This window comes from Acomys minous (genome assembly GCF_964271855.1).
Source record: "Acomys minous genome assembly, chromosome: 1".
Classification (NCBI taxonomy): Eukaryota; Metazoa; Chordata; class Mammalia; order Rodentia; family Muridae; genus Acomys; species Acomys minous.
In genome coordinates this window covers 177,740,320-177,760,103 of record NC_140483.1, presented here as the reverse complement: position 1 = coordinate 177,760,103, position 19,784 = coordinate 177,740,320, and the positions used below count along the sequence as shown (strand labels likewise).

At 44.8% G+C, this 19,784-nt stretch overlaps 1 protein-coding gene across 3 annotated transcripts in view; it reads right to left on the bottom strand.

Annotated features, from left to right (window-relative positions):
- FOCAD (focadhesin) overlaps positions 1-13,944 on the bottom strand; it is a 301,056-nt gene extending 287,112 nt beyond the window's left edge. For all 3 annotated transcript variants that reach the window (XM_084773534.1, XM_084773535.1, XM_084773537.1), the window contains exon 1: positions 13,869-13,944. The gene's annotated coding sequence lies outside the window, so the exon portion shown is untranslated. The remainder of the gene's footprint in view (positions 1-13,868) is intronic.
- Between the last annotated feature and the right edge of the window lie 5,840 nt (positions 13,945-19,784).

The window sequence follows — 19,784 nt, the reverse complement described above, 5'->3', positions numbered from 1 at the left end:
TGTCAGGAGATTAATCATCTGCCTCTGAAGTGTCCCTCCAGTGTGTTCAACATCCTCTATTCATTTTAACCAGTAGAGGGTACAAATTTTTAGTTGGCAAAACTTTAGTTGGCAAAGATTTCATTTGTATTAATTTTCCAATACTCATACAACATTGTATCTGCAAAGCCGAAGCTTTTTTCATTGGTAGATAAGAATTAGGAAACGTCTTCACATATTTTAGAATCTGACAAAGAATAAAGAAAAGTCTTTGGGGACTGGAGAGATGGTTCACAGGTTAGAGTGTGTTCTGTTCTCTAGAGAACCCAAGTTCAGTTCCCAGCACCCACATCCACAGCTCACACCACCTGTAACTCCAACTCTAAGAAGACCTAACACCTCTGGCCTCAGTGGGCACCCACATATCCATGCATGCATTTGCACACACAGAGACACAAACAGACCCACACACTATTAAAAATAGAAATCTTTTTTAAAAGAAAAGAGGGGAGTGTTCCTTTTACTATGTTGACAGTTGGACAGACACTTGAAAGAAAAGATGAGCACTCCTAACAGAAGCACTGAGGGCCTGGCCTGGAGGTAGAAGGATGCTTAGCAAATTCAGGGAAGAGAGCCAGGCGTGGTGGTGTAGGCCTGTAATCCCAGCACTTGGGAGGCAGAGGCAGATGGATTGCTATGAGTTTGAGGCCAGTGTGGCCTACAAAGCAAGTCCAGGACAGCAAAGATAACACAGAGAAACTCTGTCTCAAAAAAACTTTTTTAAAAAAAATCAGGGAAGCGCTTATCTTGTTTGGACCAAAATGAGGTGGGTGGGAAATGAAACTGAAGGAAGAAGCAGGAGCCAGGCCACATTAGGGACATGTACATTTCTGGGACCATGTCACCAGTACTAGAGTGTCTGGGACAGAGTCTGCATGTTTAGCAGACTTTTTTTTTTTTTTAAGAGTATCATGGCTTCGATGGTGACTGGGCCATTAAAAGGGGGGGAAGGGGGGAGAAAGGAAGGAAAAGAGACCTCTGTTATGAGGTTACCACAAAATATAGAGGAGGAACTAGGTCCATAGTTGAGTTGGCAGAGTAGTTACCCAGCACACATGAAGCCCTGGGTTCAAACCCTAGCAATTTATAAAAACTGGAAATGGTGATGTCTCCTGCAATCCCAGCATGCAAGAGGTAGAAACAGGATAAACACTAGTTTAAGGTTCTCCTCAGCTACAGAGTAGGTTTGAGTTGGGGGCCAGCCTGGACTACAGGAGACCCTGGGAAAGAAGGTGGGAGGGAGGAAGGGAGGGAGGGAGAGATGCAGGCTAGTTTGTTATACAGGCATGAAGAATATATAAAAGCATAAAGATAGAGATGGTGAGGAATTAGAATTTAAATTTACATTTTTATATTTTCCTATATTGTACTGAGGTTTGGCTGAATACACACACACACACACACACACACACACATTGGGATGGGGGTGGTGGGGCAGGACTTTAATCCCAATACTCAGGAGGCAGAGAGGGTCTGGAGTTCAAGGCCAGACTGGCATACATAATAAGACCTTGATTTACTAAAAAATGCGTCGGGATGTGTGTGTATGACGGTCTGTGTGTGTCTGTGTGTGTGTGTGTGTACATATACATATATATTCTGAGCTGGCAAGATGATTCAGCAGGTTAAAATGCTTGCTGTGCAATTCTGGAGACCTGAGTTTGACCCCAGGAACCCGCCATGGAAGTAGAGGACTGATGCCTGATAGTTGGCTTTTGACTTTCACAAGCACCATGACAATTACTGGCCCCCACCCACAGTAATTATAATAGTAATAAAAAAGTGCTTTGATTAAATACAGTTAATACACAAATGTTTTGATATATGTGTACATTGCAAACTGGTCATTTCAATCAATCTAATTAACATCCCACCACCTCGAGGTTACCTGTGGTAAAGGCAGGTTCAGAACAGTGAGATCTAGTCTCACAAGGTTCTAGTACACAATACAGTATGTCTTTTAGCAGTAAGTTTATTCTGTGTGTATGTGTGGTGTATGTGCACTGGTGTGCATATGTATACACACCAACACACACGGAGGCGTGAGGAGGATGTCGGGCTCTCTGCCTTCTTCCCTTGAGACAAGAACTCTCAAGAACAAAAAACTAGGCTGGCCTATCACCACCCCCACACACAGTGCTGGGGTTACAGGAGTATGATGACAACTGGCTTTTTGCATAAATGATGCAGAGTGAAACTCAAGACCTCATGCTTTGGGCAGCAGGCAACCCACTGAGTTGTCTCCCAGGTGCACAACACACGGTTATTAATACAGTCACCATTTACACGTCAGTCCCCAACCTAATCAGAGAGTACAAGCTCTCAGTTGTAAGGCGAGTAAACATTCTACTTTTTTACCTTATTGGTGGACTAGATGTGTTAGACTATTAAAGGAAAGTAAGACAGAATCTATAAGCTATGGTTCAGATAACAGAGAGAAAGCAGCAATGATACAGAAACGTAGACAACTAAGCAGTTATTCATCTATTTTTAAAATAATGCAGTGATGTGTGAGCCTCCTAAATCCTTAGAGTATGATTTGCTTTCGTCCATGTCTGCAAGGAAAGACTACACAGCAAAAGGATGCCAAGATTGGAGTATACAGCTTCATCTAGAGAACAAAATTTGGAGCCAACTAGATGATGCACAACAAATGTTGGAATTCATATGCTTTGCTGTGCTCAGGAGTCACAATGAACACATGCACAGCTCCACCGCAGCTAGCAACATCTGCCAAGTCCCATGTACTTTAGAGACCCTATAAAGCCTCACTAGCCCTCTAAGCCCAGGGCATCCCACACAGCGGGACATGATGGCACATACCTGTAATCCCAGTGCTGGACTGGCAGGGGCAAAGGATTACAAACTCAAGACCAAGGGAGGGAGGGAAGGAAGGAGAAGGGAAGGGAGGGAGGGAGAGGGAGAGAGAGAATGGACAAATGTATTTCGGGTTACAGTGGATAAATGCTAAAGCTAGCACAAGACTGACAAAATAATTTGGTGAAATCAAGGTTACTTACTGCACTCCTTATTCATGTTGCATTTGAAATTCTCCATAGTGAGATGCTTTAAAGAATAAAGAAAATGGAGCTCGGTGTAACGGTGCATGCCTGTAATCCCAGCACTAAGGAGGCAGAGGCAGGTGGATTGCTATGAGTTCAAGTCCAGTCTGGTCTACAAAGCAAGTCCAGGACAGCCACAGATACACAGAGAAACCCTGTCTCAAAAAACCAAATTGAAAAAGAATAAAGAAAATGGGCCTGGCATGCTGGTGCACAGTCCTCCAATGCCAGTGGGAGTGCAAATGTGTACAGCCACTATGGAAATCAATCTGGCAGTTCCTCACAAAAGTGGAAATCAATCCACCTAAAGACCCAGCTTTACCATCTTGGCCATATACCCAAAGGACACTCCATCTTACCACAAGGACATGTGCAGCTTTATTCATAATAGCAACAAACTGGAAACAACCTAGGTGTCCCTCAACTGAGGACTCAATAAGCAAAATGTGGTATAGTACTTAGCTGCTTAAAAAAAAAATGACATCACGGGGCACGGTGAAGCAAGCCTTTAATCCCAGCACTTGGGAGGCAGAGGCAGGTGGATCTCTGTGAGTTCAAGGCCAGCCTGGTCTACAAAGTGAGTCCAGGACAGCCAAGGCTACACAGAGAAACCCTGTCTTGAAAAAGGAAAAAAAAAAAGACATCATGAAATTTGCAGGCAAATGGATGCATGTAGGGGGGGAAAAAAATCATTCTGAGTTAGGCAACCCAGACCCTGAAAGACAAATATGGTATGTATTCACTTATATGTGTATATGAGCTGGTAAGTAAATGATAATCAAGCTCAAATCCACAGACCCAGAGAGGTTAGTTAAAGAGGACTCTAGGGGGCACGCATGGATCATTTTGTGGGTGGACAGGGGCTGGTAGAGGCAGGAGCAGGACGGATCAGATGGCAGGTGGGGTAAGGGAGAGAGTACAGGGAGAGGCAGCTGGATTGGAGGAGAATGTGGGAGGTGGTGTGGAAAGCCAGTGCAGTGGAGACTTCCTGGACTCTATGGGGGAAATCTTAATAAGGATTCCTATAATGGAGGCTAAGGAGTCTGAATTGGCCATCTCTTGTAGGCTTCCAGTGGCAGGAATGAGTTGCACTCAACTGGGTCGCTGGCCAAGGGGGTCCTGTAGAAATCCCTAAACAACCAAGGCTGGTGCTAGGACAGAGCGTCGTCTCCAAAAACTGACATCAGGGGCCCTATTGCTGAGAACAACACCCACAAAGCTCATTGGACGAACCTGGACGGAGCCCTCCCCCCACCTATGTTCTAGTCTCCCTAGTGCAGCAAGGTACTCTAGAGGCTACCGAGCCAGCCCCAGATCCTTTGACCGTCCATCTGCCTCGTCTGCAAGATATGCTGGGGAAATGGTGGTGCAGAGCTTGGGGAAATGGCCAACCAATGTCCGATATAACATGAGGTCCACTGCCCACGCCTGACACTGCCTGGATGGCCGGGAGCCAGAGACTGGACAGCCCAGAGACCTAGGGTAGGGTAGGACCGAACACAATCAGCAAAAAGAAAAGAAAAAGGAAGAAAGAAAGGATTCCTAACATTCTGCTAGCCTCATAAATCAGTGCCTTGTCCAGTCATCAACAGAGAGGTTTCCTCCAGTGGCAGATGGACGTGGATGCAGAGACCCACAGACGGGCATTGTGCAGAGAGAGTCTAACTTGGAGGTTCCTCCCCTTGAGGCTGGGGGAATCCCATGGAAGAAGGGGCAGAAAGACTATAGGAGTCAGAGGGCATAGAGGGCACCAGGAGAACACCACCTACTGAACCAACTAAACATGGGACGCATGGGCTCACAGAGACCGAAGGGGCAAACATGAGGACCACAGGGGTCTGCACCAGGGCCTCAGCGTATACACTGTGGTTGTTAGGTTGGCAGGTTTGCGGGGCTCCTAACAGTGGGAGCAGGGGTGGCTCTGCCTCTCTTGCTTGTTTTCCTGACTCTTCCCTCCTGTTGGGTTGCCTTATGCAGTCTCTACGCTTTTGCCTTGTCTTACTGAATTCTGTCTTGTCATTTGGTTGTCTCTTAGAGGCCTGCTCTTTTTCTGAAAGGAGATGGAGGCGGAGGGGATCGTGGAGAAAGGGGAGACAGGGAAAACCGAGAGTAGGGTGCATTGTATGAGAAAAGAATCTGTTTTTAAAAAAAACAAAAAAACTTCTTTTTAATGGAAAAAAAAACAAGCCAGGTATAGTGGTACACACCTTTAATGCCAGCACTTGGGAAGCAGAGGCAGGTGGATCTCTGTGAGTTCAAGTCCATCCTGGTCTACAAAGCGAGTCCAGGACAGCCAAGGCTACACAGAGAAACTATGAAAAACCTAAAAAATAACCAAACTAACAAAAGAAAAAGAGAGAAAATACACCTAGCTTCGTGGCACAGCTTTAACACCAGCACTCAGGAGGCAGCAGTAGTGAGATCTCGGTGAGTTCAAGGCCAGGCTGATCTACACAGAAGGCTCCAAACAGCTGGAGCTACACAGAGAAACCCTACCTCAGAGACAAGGGGTGGGGAAGCAAAAGAAAGAAAAGAAATTAAAAGAAAATGAGCAGCAAGACGGCTCGGCAGGCAAAGGTGCTGACCGCAAAGCCTAACAACCCGAGCTTAATGCAAGGAAGCCATGAGGCAGAGGGAGAGAACACCTCCCCAAAGCTGTCCTCTGGTGTCTACACTCACACTATGATATGAGTGCACACCCTACCACATACGCACGCATGCACACACACACAAAAGCAGATAAATAAAAGTGGACCTTAAAAGGCTAAATGGGTGAAATAAGTAACTAAAAATAAGATTTCAATATTCACTATTTAAACAAATTATAACCACTTATCACTCTTCTGTATGAATGAAGATCCGGTTAATGGCATGCAACAAAGGCAAAGTGAGGCACTTAAGAAATTATAACTTTTATTCAGAATCATTCATTTTAAATGTCATGCTCATTATCACAATATCATGGCTCAAACTGATTTTATAAGATGATTATACCATACATTAAAATTTAAAATACTTTTTTTGAATAACAAAACATCTCTTGTCTGATATTCTTTTTTTTTTTTTTGGTTTTTGAGATAGGGTTTCTTTGTGTAGCCTTGGCTGGGATTAAAGGCATGTGCCACCACACCCAGGCCTCTCATCTTACTTTTTGGTGGAAAGTTCAGCAGTTTAAAAAATATTATTCTGTAGCCCTTTCATATTAGCCATTTCGGTTTTACATGTGTGTTATTGTTGCTCTGCCGGCTGGCTGAATTTGTCATAAGGTAGGTAGGATGACCTTGAATGTCTGGTCCCCATTATGTCACACTGTGGATATGGCCTAGGGCTTCACACTTGCCAGCCAAGGACCCTACTAGCTGAGCCACGGCCCACCACCAGCTTTGCTGTTCTGTTTTGACTTGGTTCTTTGTGCAGTGCTGCAGAATCAAACCACAGCCTAGCGCATCCTAGGTGAGGGTTCTCCCACTAGGCCACAACCCGAGCCTCCAGCTTCGCTACAGACATGACGGATGCAGACCATGAGGTGAACCCTCTGCTCTGTGCCAAGAGCAAGTATTCAACACAGTTAAAGAAGACCATGAGACAAGCTGGGCATGGTGGCGCACACCTTTAATCCCAGCACTTGGGAGGCAGAGGCGGGCGGATCGCTGTGAGTTCGAGGCCAGCCTGGTCTACAAAGTGAGTCCAGGACAGCCAAGGCTGACACAGAGAGACCCTGTCTCGAAAAACCAAAAAAAAAAAAAGAAGAAGAAGACCATGAGACTTTTCTTGTAAAAGGTAAAGAGCCTTGGTGTGGAATCCTGCCTAGCAGACCTTAAAAATAGAATAAAAATTCAAATTAAAAGTGGATTACAAAAGTATTTGCTACAGGAAGCCAAAAATGTCCTCACATGACAGTTCACCATTAGTTCAAGGGCTTTTCCATAAAACATGAAAGAGAAACTTGGGCCCTCAAAAAGTTTGCGTGCCAATGTCTACACATATCTCATGTACAAATTCCTAGATGGCCACCTTGTGCCACGCCCCGCAGGAAGCACTGTGAGACAGAAGCTGCTGCTCTGCTAGACTACAATCCTAGGACATAAGGCAAGAAGCAGCTAAACAGTAAGTCACAAGCACCCGTGAAAATGACCACTATGCTTAATGTACCCAAGGACAATAGAAGAGATGAAAACTGGAAAGGGCTCCAGTTTTATGGAGGATGAGCAAGAAAAGGCTCTCTGACAAGAGTTGACAGTTGACGTTGACAGGCTTAAAGGAGGTAATGGAACAGGGCACAGTCTCAGAAGAGAACTCCAGACAGGGAAAAAGCAGAACAAAAACCATCCTCATATAAATGAGGAACAAGCTCATTAAAAAAAAAAAATTGACTGAGGCAGAATTGCAGTAAAATGGCCAAAAATGGGTCAGCTCATAGCAAGCCTTTTAGGTAACTACAAAGATGGACTCTGTTCTTTTTGGAGGTGGCAAGAAAAAGCCATTAGAGGATTTCAGGCAAAAGAAACACACATACACACACACACACACACACACACACACACACACACACACACTACTCTGACTTTGTGCTAACAGTACTATAGGAAGAAAGGACAAAACACATTAGCTAGAACAAGCCATCACCTATAATCCCAGCACTTGGGAGGTGAAGACAGGAGGCTTGCCCTGAGTTCAAGGCCAGTCTAGGATATATAGCAAGACTTTGTCTCAAAACATAAGAAAGGTGGAACTGTGGTTGGCTGAGAGTATAGCCAAGTGGTAGAATGCTTGCCTAACATTGGCGACATCCTGGGAAAGAGACGGAAAGGAAAAGATAGGGAGGAGGAAGGAGAGAGAAAGAGAGTGGGCAATGGTCTTAAGTGTCATTCATCCTAGCTCTATATAGCCCTTTACAAAGTGACTGCTACCTGACCCATTTCAAAAGCAAACTAATTCTCCATCTCTATGCACTAAATTTGAATAATATTGGGATAAATTCTGTGTGTGTGTGTGTGTGTGTGTGTGTGTGTACATGCCCACTCACATGCGTGTGTTTTTGCACTTGTGCATGTGTGGGAAATATGCACTTGTTTGTGTGCCCATATGCAAATGTGCTTACAGGTGTGTGTGCATGTATGTATATGTATGTGAAGGCCAGAGGTCCACGTGGTATCATCCTTCATCATTCTCTCTGCCTTACTTTTTTTTTTTTTTTTTTTTTTTTTTTTTTGAGACAGAGTTCCTCTGTGTTATCTTGGCTGTCCTGGACTTGCTTTGAAGACCAGGCTGGCCTCAAATTCACAATTATCTGCCTGCCTCTGCCTCCCAAGGGCTAGGATTACAAGTGTGCCCCACAGCACCCTGCCTCTGTCTTACTTTTTGAAACAGGATCTCACCCCAGAGCTCATTAACTTGGCACAAGGTCATAGCAATCTTTCTGTGGGTGCTGGACATCCCAATTCCGGTCTTTGCGCATGAGCAGCAGGCACTTTAGCCTGAGCCAGTCGTTCTTGCATCCTTGACTCTTCATAAGATGCTCCCCTAGGGAACCAATCCTGAGAGAGAGAGAGGGGGGGGGGGGAGGGGAGAGGGGAGAGGGGAGAGGGGAGAGGGGAGAGAGGAGAGAGGAGAGAGACAGAGACAGAGACAGAGAGAGATGCTCGCCTATCTCCACGACTGGGTGAAAACTAAACATTCCATCATTCCATCCTTGGTGGCCCACATCAAAGACAAATCAACCTTCTGAACTTCAAGATGCAGGAAAGTGTTTCCACACCACTTACCCTCTCAACCCTGTTCCTTCGAGAAGATGACATCCACGTGCCTCTCGTGTCCTCTGACCACGACCGCAGGCACTGAAAACCTTCAGAAACCAAGATCATATGTCTGCCTCTTCTCTACGTCTCCTCCCTCATAAGTTATCAGCTGTACCAACATCCAGATAGGTGAGGCACCCAACACACTGCTTGCTGTTCCAGATCAGCCTAAGCCCTACATATCCATTCTTTTTTTAAAGCCTCTAATCCAGGCTGGAGAAATGGTTCTATGGTTAAGAGTACAGTCTACTCATTCAGAGGACCTGAGCTTAGTTCCCAGCACCCATGACAGTGGCTCACATGTGTCCACGGCATGCTCTCCTGTACCCGCACACAAACATGCACGCACACCCATATAAGACAAAAGTTCCATTTACTTAAGGGCTTCTAAACTCAAAATAATTTAAATCCTTTCCTCTATTTCCACTCACTAAGTATGTCTTAACAGGACAGACTAGAAACTGAAGCTGTAGTTATGTAGTCAAAATGAAAAAAAAGTAAATCTTGAAAGCAAATGGGGCAAAGGAAACCGTTTTTCTGTTTTTGGAGACAGTTTTTTTCTTTTTTCTTTTCTTTTTTTTTTTTTTCTTTCTTTCTTTCTTTTTTTTTTTTTGTTTGTTTGTTTTGTTTTGTTTTTTGTTTTGTTTTTCGAGACAGGGTCTCTCTGTGTTAGCCTGGGCTGTCCTGGACTCACTTTGTAGACCAGGCTGGCCTCGAACTCACAGCGATCCGCCCGCCTCTGCCTCCCGAGTGCTGAGATTAAAGGCGTGCGCCACCACGCCCAACTGGGACAGTTTTTGAAAACAGTTTTTCTGTTTATGATTAGGAAGTGAGTTTTTTTCCTGGAACTCACTACCCAGGCTAGTCTTAAACTCACAAAGATCTACCTGCTCCGGCCTCCCAAGTGCTAAGACTTAAGAAAGAAAATAGCATACAGCAGGATATAAAACTACTGTAGCACCTACAAATGTAACATTTATCCAACATGTTTATCAGCCAAAATTAGCAAGTAATTGCTCATCTGACTGAATAGAGAACAGAAGATATACTGTGGAACACTAAAAAGAACTAAAATACTCAGTTTACAGGTTTGGATGGAATAGTTCATTGGTCTCTGGGCAAGTGAAAAGGTAAGTCATTTAAAAGACAAATAAATATATAAGCCCAACATTCAGGAGGCAGAGGTAGGTGGATCTCGGTGAGTTTAAAGGCCAGCCTGGTCCACACAGTGAGACTATATCTCAGATAGATAGATAGACAGACAGACATGCAGTTTGGACTCTCACCTTCCTTTGTTCTAAATAAATGCTTTCTCATCATAAACAATGAGAGCTTTTTTTTGTTTTGTTCTGTTTTGGTTTTGTTCTTTTTGGTTTTTTTGTTTGTTTGTTTGAGATAGAGTTTCTCTGTGTAGCCTTGGCTGTCCTGGACTCAATTTGTAGACCAGTCTGGCCTCCAACTCAGTGATCCACTGGCCTCTGCATCCCAAGTGCTGGGGTTAAAGGTGTGTGCCACCGCCACCCAGCCTTGTGCAGTTTTTTTATTTTTTTAGTTATATAAGGGATGGGGGACAGGGGTGTCTCACTGTTTGTGGGTATGTACCAAAATCCTAGGCACAAGCAATCCTCTTAGCCTCAACTCCCTGAATACCCAAGACTATAGACAAGTACACATCACAGCTCTCAGAACTATACAGACTTTAAAGTCAAAGGTATCACAATCTAAAATGGTCTGACTGGTGTTTCTTTTCCGCTTCACAATTACGTGAGAACGAGACACATTCAGTAGAAAGTGTACCTCAAGTTTTGCTTTTAACCCTTTCCTCAGCTGGAGCATGACATAAGAGGCTGGGCTCTCTGGGAAGCAGCAGCTTCAGCCAGCCACTGGGTCACGAGGTTGACAACCCATAGTCCACAGTATACTGTTCCTAACCCATGGTCAGTAAACTACGTATTATACATGGAGTATATGTACGTGTGCACACAGATGCACATGTATGTGTATGGGTATACATGAACGTGTACCTGTGTACGTGTGCAGGTAGAGGCTGTCATCCCTCTGGTGATCTGTATGTTTTGTTTGAGACGGGGTTTTCAGTGGCCGGAATTGGACACGTAGGCTAGGAGGGCCGGCAGGGCACCAAGACTCAGGGACCCACCTGTCCTCACCTTCCCTGCATTAGGATTATGACCAGAGGCCACCACTCCCAGATTCTATTTATTTTGGTTTTATTGTCTTGTTTTGTTTTTGTTTTTCGAGAAAGGGTTTCTCTGTGTAGCCTTGGCTGTTCTGGACTCACTTTGTAGACCAGGCTGGCCTCGAACTCACAGAAAGCCACCTAGTCTTCACCACACAATTACACCTCGTGCTCACTCTTCTTAAGCACAGCTTTTAGTGTACACTATTATCAATTTACAGTAAAATATTTGTGCTATAACCTCTTCATAAGTTAAGGTGTCTGTGTGATCAGCATACTCAGATGCCTAGAGAGACGGCCTAAGGGCTAAGATTACCTAACGCTCGTCTAGAGCGCTCTAGCTCGGCTCCTAGCACTCACATCAGGTGGCTCACAAGCTACCTACAGCTCCAAGACCCAGGCGCTCTGACTTTCTCAGGCTCCTGGGCTCATGTACATAAACACATAATAATAACAATAACAACAACAACAATAACACCACCTTTTTTTAAGGTATTGATTTCAATCCCTGCAAAATATAAGTCACAAAGGATGCCGCTTGCCTTAATCTCAGCACTGTGTGGGTTGAGGCAAGAGAATCAGAAGCTCAAAGGCATTCTCATCTACACAAGTAAACAAATAATAAGACAAATAGATACATACTCAGGCTGAGTGAATGAGTGAAATTATAAATTAGCAAAATGATAAAAATCACAAATGCTATTGTATTACTTTCAATGTGACGTGAAACAGATTTACAAAATTAAGAGACCACACTTTAAAATGTTTTAATCTAGTATTTGAAAATTAGTGGGATTTACATTTTGGAAAAGTTTGAAATCATTTAAATAGAATAAACTGACAAATAACACTTGTCCTATTAGCTTAGCAATTCTTATTTTATGTGATGGAAATGGTACATATAAGCTCCACCTAATTTATTGCTATTTATGAATCACAGATTTAAAGTATACTTCTAAAACTAGGCTGTATTTTATCACATGAGAGAGCTATAGATACTATACTCCTAATTGTGACTGTAATAGACTTACACCCCTAATATTAATTCAACTAACAGTTTATGGACACTGTCAAAAGGCACAGGATAATCAGAATAATTACCTTTGAAATCAATTTATACTAGAAAAGGGCAAACTGTTCTACTTGTAATTACCATTAATCAATCACCATATGAAAAACCTATTATATCTCTACAGGTATTTTTTACCCTAAAGCAACAATGTATTTACTTTTGGGTTATCAGGTCTCAATTAGAACCATCAAGCAATTAAAACACACCAAAAATTAACATGATACAACAAATGTTTAAATACTTTTAATTAAAAGAACAGAAAAAAAATTAAGCAAGATATGGAGAAGGAAAGAACGGTAACTATTAATAAGATTAACTTGATAAATAGGTTAGGCAGATATTTTGGCTATTTACTTATTACCAAAGCAAGTCCAGAGCTTTAAAATTGCATTCTTGCCCAGTTGTCGCTATAGAGCACCTTTCTATGTAACTAAAGAAGTTCATGATTATTACACTTCAAACTTTTGATGAGTCATGGTTCTTTCTTTGCAGAAACTGGATGCCAATCAAAACTGCAAGCATGGCCTCGCTTGCCAGTCAAAACCGTGTCTGAACAGGATCACTTGTCCCTCAAGCATAAAGTACGTAATCATAAGATATGCCATGTGTTTTTAATTTAGTTGGTTCCCAACTGCTAACGCTGTACAGTAAATCTCTTCCTGTATGCCCATCTCTCCTTAAACAGTCGAAAATTACAGAATACTCGTAATCACATCATCCCTTTCCTTTTCCCCTGGGAAGCCCATCTGTCTGTGGTCGTCAGTGGCAGTTACTAGGATTACCCCTCAAAGTCAGAGGTTTATTAGAAGGTAAATTGAACCTCCGAATGAGCCTCACCTTTTGCATCTAAATCTAGGCTCTGATTATGAACCACAACAACAGCAAAAACCTCCATCTCAAATCTTGTCAACTCAGACACTAGCACTGGCATATTAGCTGAAAGCAAAGGCCTGAGAATGTCGATCAAGGAAGGAACTCATTCTAAAAGTTTGCAATGAATGAGTCAATGACTGAGTAAGGATGACTCCACTGAATCCCCCAAACATCCAAATAAGGGGTCAGGGCACCATGGCTGAAACAAACTCGGGGTAAGTGCTACACGTCGGCAGGTGCCAGCAAACCTCCACCTAGCTGCTGGACACTCAGAAGCCCCACATATAAACCCTTCACAACCTGAGACCTGAGTCAGAAAACCTCTGCTCACCCAAAAGCCTTTGCATTAAGGTGGACATAACCTGCAACTGGGTCCCGGGGAATAGACAGTTATCCCAAGCCGGACAGGAGGGCACCATAATCCCTTGCGTTGCCCCCATCAAAGACCAGGTCAAGAGGCGGGGAACAACTGCACCCTGAGGCAGGTAAGCCAGGCGGATCGCGCGGGCAGCTCGGGCCGCCCAGCCCCTCCACAGCCACCCGGCCCTGGCGGCGCCGCCGACCCCGGAACTGCTCATGGCCAGGTCCTCCCGGAGCCGGGCGCCCCGATGGGCCAGCAGAAGGGGCAGCAGGTCAAATGCTCTGCCCGCCTCCCGCGCCGCCCCGGCCCTGCCGCCACATGCTCTGCCGCCGGCCTGCACCCCAACCCGAATCCTCCAGCTTCCGCCACCATCGCGCCAGTGGCTGCGGTTGCAGGTGGCCCCGATGCGGCGACTGCCCACCCGGCGGCTGCAACCGTGGACAGCCGACCACGCCGCACGGCTTACCTTACTTCTGCTACAGGCGCAGCCCGCACGGCAGCCAGACGTGGCTCGCGCACCGCCTCCGCCACCCGGGGGGCGGGGTCTGGCGGAGAGAGCCAATGAGAAGCCAAATTTAAGAACCAGTCCCGCCTCCTCGGCTGGGGCGCCCGCCCCGCTCCGGCGCATGCGCATTTAGGGTTAGGTGGCTCACTGCAGCTGGTGAAGCCCCAGCCCAGCCCTTTAGTCGCAGCGCTGCAACCTGAGCTTCGTGCTATGGCTGACGACGTGGGGCGCGGGATCAAAGGTCCTGTCTACAGATGCCACTGCACAGAGCCACGGGGTCCTGTTGGCAGCCTGCCTCTGGGCAGCTTTGGGAAATGCAGGACAGCTTCTAGATATCTGGAGATTTTGTGAAGCAGGAGGGCGAGGGTGGAATGGGGACTAATAATGCCAAGGGCTCGGAAATTTTAAAGCAGAGAGCCAGCCAAGAGTAGCTTCCTGTAGCTACTGTTCAGTGACTTCACTTCTCCCTGCCGCGCCGGTCCTTCTACTTGTATAGTCATCTAGGCCCAGGGAATTCTGCTGATTTGATCTAAGGAGAGCTGGTTCAAAGAACTATACTATGAGTGTTATTGTTACCTAATATTTATTATAGTCTAGCGGTTTCTTTAACGAAATAGGGAGGGATGGTCCCAAAGAAGTCTGTGACACCTGGCACAACGCAGTAGACACGAAAACAACTGCATTAAATAACAATAATTTTTTAAAAAGATAAATACAGACGTTAAAAGGAATAGAAGTCTGTTATCTGTTTCTGAACTCCCATGCCCTTTTAGGAGCATTAGGAAGCTGTAAGAGAAGCCTGGGTACCATCTCTGGAGATTCTAATTCTATGGTTCTACAGTCGGAACTTTGCAAGCAATTTCCTAAGTTAAATGCATAAGGCCATTATAATCTGATACCAGGAAATTCTTGGTTTTCTGCACTTCACCTCAGAGAAGTAATTATATGCCACAGACCACCTCTAGACCTCCCAATAACTTATAATGCGTTCATTCTGTAAGAATTTATCTAAATTATTTTTGAACCTGCTCCTGTATTCAATCTCTTTTGTCCTTGGAGAGATGGGAGTTCTGTGAGGTTCATAATTGCCTTTTTGGTTTTATTAGTTTGATAATATCACCATCAGTTTTCCACATACATTAAGTACAAATTTTAGGAACATTTTTATTTTTTCTTCATCTATTCCAGCATTTGCTTTTTCAAGTCAGGGTCTCACTTTGTAGTTCTGAGTGCCCTGGAATTCTCTGTGTAGACCAGGCTGGCCTCAAATGCACAGACACCTGCCTGCCTCTGCCTCCCAAGTCCTGGGACTAAAGGCCTTTGCCACTATAGCTGGCTTATTCCTGTGTTTCTCCAGGCTCCTTGGTCCTAATTGAACATGTTGCTATATCCATAGCACTGTTTTAAGGACATCTATTTAGGGTCTGGAGAGATGGCTCAGCGGTTAAGAGCACTGACTGCCCTTCTGAAGGACCCGGGTTCAAATCCCAGCACCCACATGGCAGCTCACAACCATCTGTAACTCCAAGATCTGACACCTTCACACAGACATACATGCAGGCGAAACACCAAGGTACATAAAATAAAAAAATAAATATTTTTTTAAAAAAGATATCTACTTAATTCACAGACCAAACTGAATAGTAGAGTAGTTACATTTTACAAATAAGGAAACCTAAGCACAAAGTGTGAAACAATTTGATCAAGGCTGTATATATACTTAACTGATAGCAAAGCCAAAATCTGACCCCAGACACGATATTCTTAATAAATTGTCTGCCTCTAGAGCTGGAAGTTGAGGACCTTGGGGGAAAATACTGCCTACTAAAGAATGGTGCTTAGCATGGTATATACTCACTTATAATTGGGCACTAGCCCGAAAAGCATGTCCCATGAAAGTCTTCACTTACCAGGACATTCGGATAGATGTGAGGACATCCCACTGGGACTCTAGGAAAGACAAATATAGGAGATGGGGAAATAGAAGGCTCCAGAGGGTCCTAGAAACCTACAAGAAGAACATCATGAAGGGTGGATTGGGGCCCAGTGAGGTCTGCTCAAGCTACTGCACTAACCAAGGACAGTACAAGTAGTAAACATCGAACTCCTACTCCGATCTAGTCAATGGACAGGACATTCTCCACAGTCATGTGGAGAGCACGGACTAACTTAGACATGAACTCTGGTGCCCTATATTTGACCACCTCCTTTTGGTGGGGAGGCCTGGTGGAACTCAAATAAAGAATAAGCAGGCTCCCAAGATGAGACTTGATAGCCTATGACCATATAGTGGGGGAGGAGGTCCCCCTCGGTCTTAGGCCTAGGGGAGGGGAATAGGGTGAAAGCGGGAGGGAGGGAGGGAGGGAAGAATGAGAGGATATAAGTGATAGGGTAACAATTGAGTTTTAATCGGAATAAATTCATAAAATTAAAAATTAAATTTAAAAAATAAAGTTAAAAAAAATGGTGCTTAGCCGGGCATGGTGGCACATGCCTTTAATCCCAGCACTAGGGAGGCAGAGGCAGGTGGATCGCTGTGAGTTGGAGGCCAGCATGGTCTACAAAGTGAGTCCAGGACAGTCAAGAAAAACCCTGTCTCCGGGGAGGTGGGGGGGGGGGGGAGAAAGAAGGAAGGAAGGAAAGAAGAAAGAAAGAAAGGTCAAACTGAGGGCTCCCTGTGTTCTCAGCATGTGCTCTACCACGGTGCTGGAACCCTCTCCAGCCCTTTCCTCCTACCCCATACCCTTCCCTTTTGCTTGCCTCAGGGTCTCACTATGTGGCCCAAGCTCACACCCAAAGCACCATATATCTCAGGTTGACCTTGACCCATCATTCCCCTGCCTCAGCCTCCCAGGTGACGGGGTCACAGACATGCCTCATAAAGCCTGGCGAAACATCTCTTACAAGGACACCAATCCTACCCATGAGGTTGAGCCATTATAACCTAATCCCTTCCCTTCCCCTACCCCAAGGTTGGGGCTCACCCAAGGCCTTGCATGTGCTAGACAATTGCTCTAGCATTATAGCCCCAGCTCTTAAATATATTGCATTGGAAGTTAGCTATCAGCATAGGAATTGCAGGATGAGCCAGGCAGTGGTAGCACAGGCCTGTAATCCCAGCACTGCGGGGGGCAGAGGAAGGCGGATCTCGGTAAGTCCAGGATAACCATGGCTGTTACACAGAAAAACCCTGTCTCAAAGACCCAAAAAGTAATCATTAATAATAATAATAATAATAATAATAATAATAATAATAAAACAATAGCAAACAGGAATTGCAAGGTGAAAGGTTCAGTCCAGAGCTACGTGGAGTCAACTTACTCTGGAGTTCAAGTTCGCATCCAGAAGAACATTGAAACTAGAAAGAGATCCAAACATGGACGAACCTTTCACTAACATGAGACTGAAATGTATGTCATATACTAGGCTAGAAAACACACTGATTTTTCATAAATGTATTCCGTTTCAAAAACTACTATTTTCTAGACATTGTACTATTCCCCCAGCACTACCAACACAAGCACACAGGATCTCCCTGTGGCTCTCAGACTAGACTCAAATGTGCAAATGAGACAATGATCTATATTTCATGTCAGCTTTCATAGAAATAACCATGTGCCGGGTGTGGTGTCGCATGCCTTTAATCCCAGCACTTGGGAGGCAGAGGCAGACAAACCTCTGTGAGCTCAAGGCCAGCCTGGTCTACACAGGAAGTCCAGGACAGCCAAGACTACACAGAGAAACCCTGGAAGGAAGGAGGGAAGAATGAGAGGATATAAGTGATAGGATAACAATTGAGTTTTCATCGGAATAAATTAATAAAATTAAAAATAAAATTTTAAAAATAAAGTTTAAAAAAAAATGGTGCTTATCCAAAAAACCAAAAAAAAAAAAAGAAAGAAATAGCCATGAAATAATCAAAACATGTTCAAGCCTATATGCTATTGTATGCACATAGTGCACACTCAAATGAATGCCTTGCTTTCTAAGTTTTTTTTTTTAATCACTGTTATATATTGTGTGAGTGCGGAGATGAGAGAACAGCTTGTAGGAGTCAGTTCTCTTCTTCCACCAAGTGGTCCCCAAGATTCAACTCAGATCATCAGGCTTGGTGCCAAGTGCCTTTACCTGCTGAGCCATCTCCCCAGCCCCTTCTTGCTTTTTAAATAGTCAGGACAACATCCACCGTCTCTAAGAGGTAGGCAGGCAGACTGTATTCTCTGTTAAATGCCTTGCTTTCTTCTGCCTGAAGTAGTTAGGCAGTTGGTTCTCTATTGTACAAGGCCCTTTAGATAAGGAGTTTTTGAAGCCGGCCTAGAAGAGCCTATTGACTCTAACAACAACAAAAAAAAGAAAGGGAGTTAAGAAAAATGTGTCCACTCCCAAATCATTAGCAGAACTGAAAAGAATATGCTAACAAAAAAAAAAAAAAAAAAAAGACACTGTAGTCTGAATCCCGACTGTAAAGAGAGGTCATGTCACCGCAGCATCAAGGGAGACACAAAGCCTTGAACTTGCACCCAAGCATGCTGGGCTGACAGAGCACGCCCACACATTCATCAGCAGGCTCGGCGCTGGGAGGAGAAATTCACTACTGAGTCACAGAGAGCCTCTGTCAGCCCCTAACGGAAAGCAAACTCATTGGATTTAATTAGATGCATGTAGTTCCAATTGTCCTTGTTCCACTCAAAATAAAAGCCAAAGTCCTTCCACAGGCCAGTTATACCGTGGATGGTTTACCTGCCCTGGGCCGTGCACCTCTATGCTGGTCACACACATCGCCGTCTCGACTTTTCTGTCCACACCCTCCAGCTCTCTGGACCTTAGTCACTCTCCTTCCTCACTCCTGCAGGAACCTGGCGTTTCCCCCAGCTCTCCTCATGACTCACTCTGATGGATCATTCAGACTGTTGCCAAGATGTTGCTTTCTGGATAAGGCCTACTTCTCAGTCAGGGTCCCAGCAAGAAACAGATGGCATAATCAAATTAGGGAAATTGGAAGAAGTTAATAAGAGACTCTAACAGGGCTCTAGGCAGGATTTTTAAAAGATCACAAGGGAGACTTAATAGGGGCAATCCCAAATCGCTCCTGCGCACAGGTAGTACAGTAGGAAGAAGCTGCCTGTGTAACACTATCTCTCAGGAAGAAAGACATTTGATCAAGAAACGCGTCAGGCACTAGTGATGCAACAAGAAGGGGCTGACGGAAGTAAATCTCCCCTTTCCCTCTCTCCTGATCTGGTGAAAATTCACACAGGTCAACTCCTAGGGCACAAAGGAGAGAGAAAAAGAAGGTATGCCCTCATCGCCTGCAACAGCTAGCTTTTGCTGTCTAAGAGAATTTACAACGTAGCCGGGCGTGGTGGTGCTCCCCTTTAATCTCAGCACTTGGGAGGCAGAGGCACTCGGATCAACCTGACTTCGAGGCCAGCCTGGTCTACAAAGCAAGTCCAGGACAGCCAGGGCTGTTACACAGAGAAACCCTGTCTCAGAAAAAAAGAAAAAGAAAGAAAGGGGGGGGGGGGACCTTACAAAGTGATAACCATGCTTTCCTCCTCAGGCTTCTATGGGCTGCCCAGGGACATCTTCTTATCCAGGCTGGCTTTGGTGATTTCTTCCTGGTCTGTTTATCTGCCTGCACTCAGTTAGAAGCAAGGCTGATCTGAGATGCCCTTAGTCACAGGCCTGGTATCTTGAACAGTGTGAGGTAGAACAGTAGGGATGAATCAGCCAAATGTATCTAGTAACTGTAACCAGTCACACCCCTAAAAAAAAAAAAGGGCAGGGGGGATGGGGGATGGGGGTGGGGGGAGAAGGGTATCACAATAGAACAGCACTTCAATTGCCAGCACTGAACTGTCTCTCCATTCCTGAAAC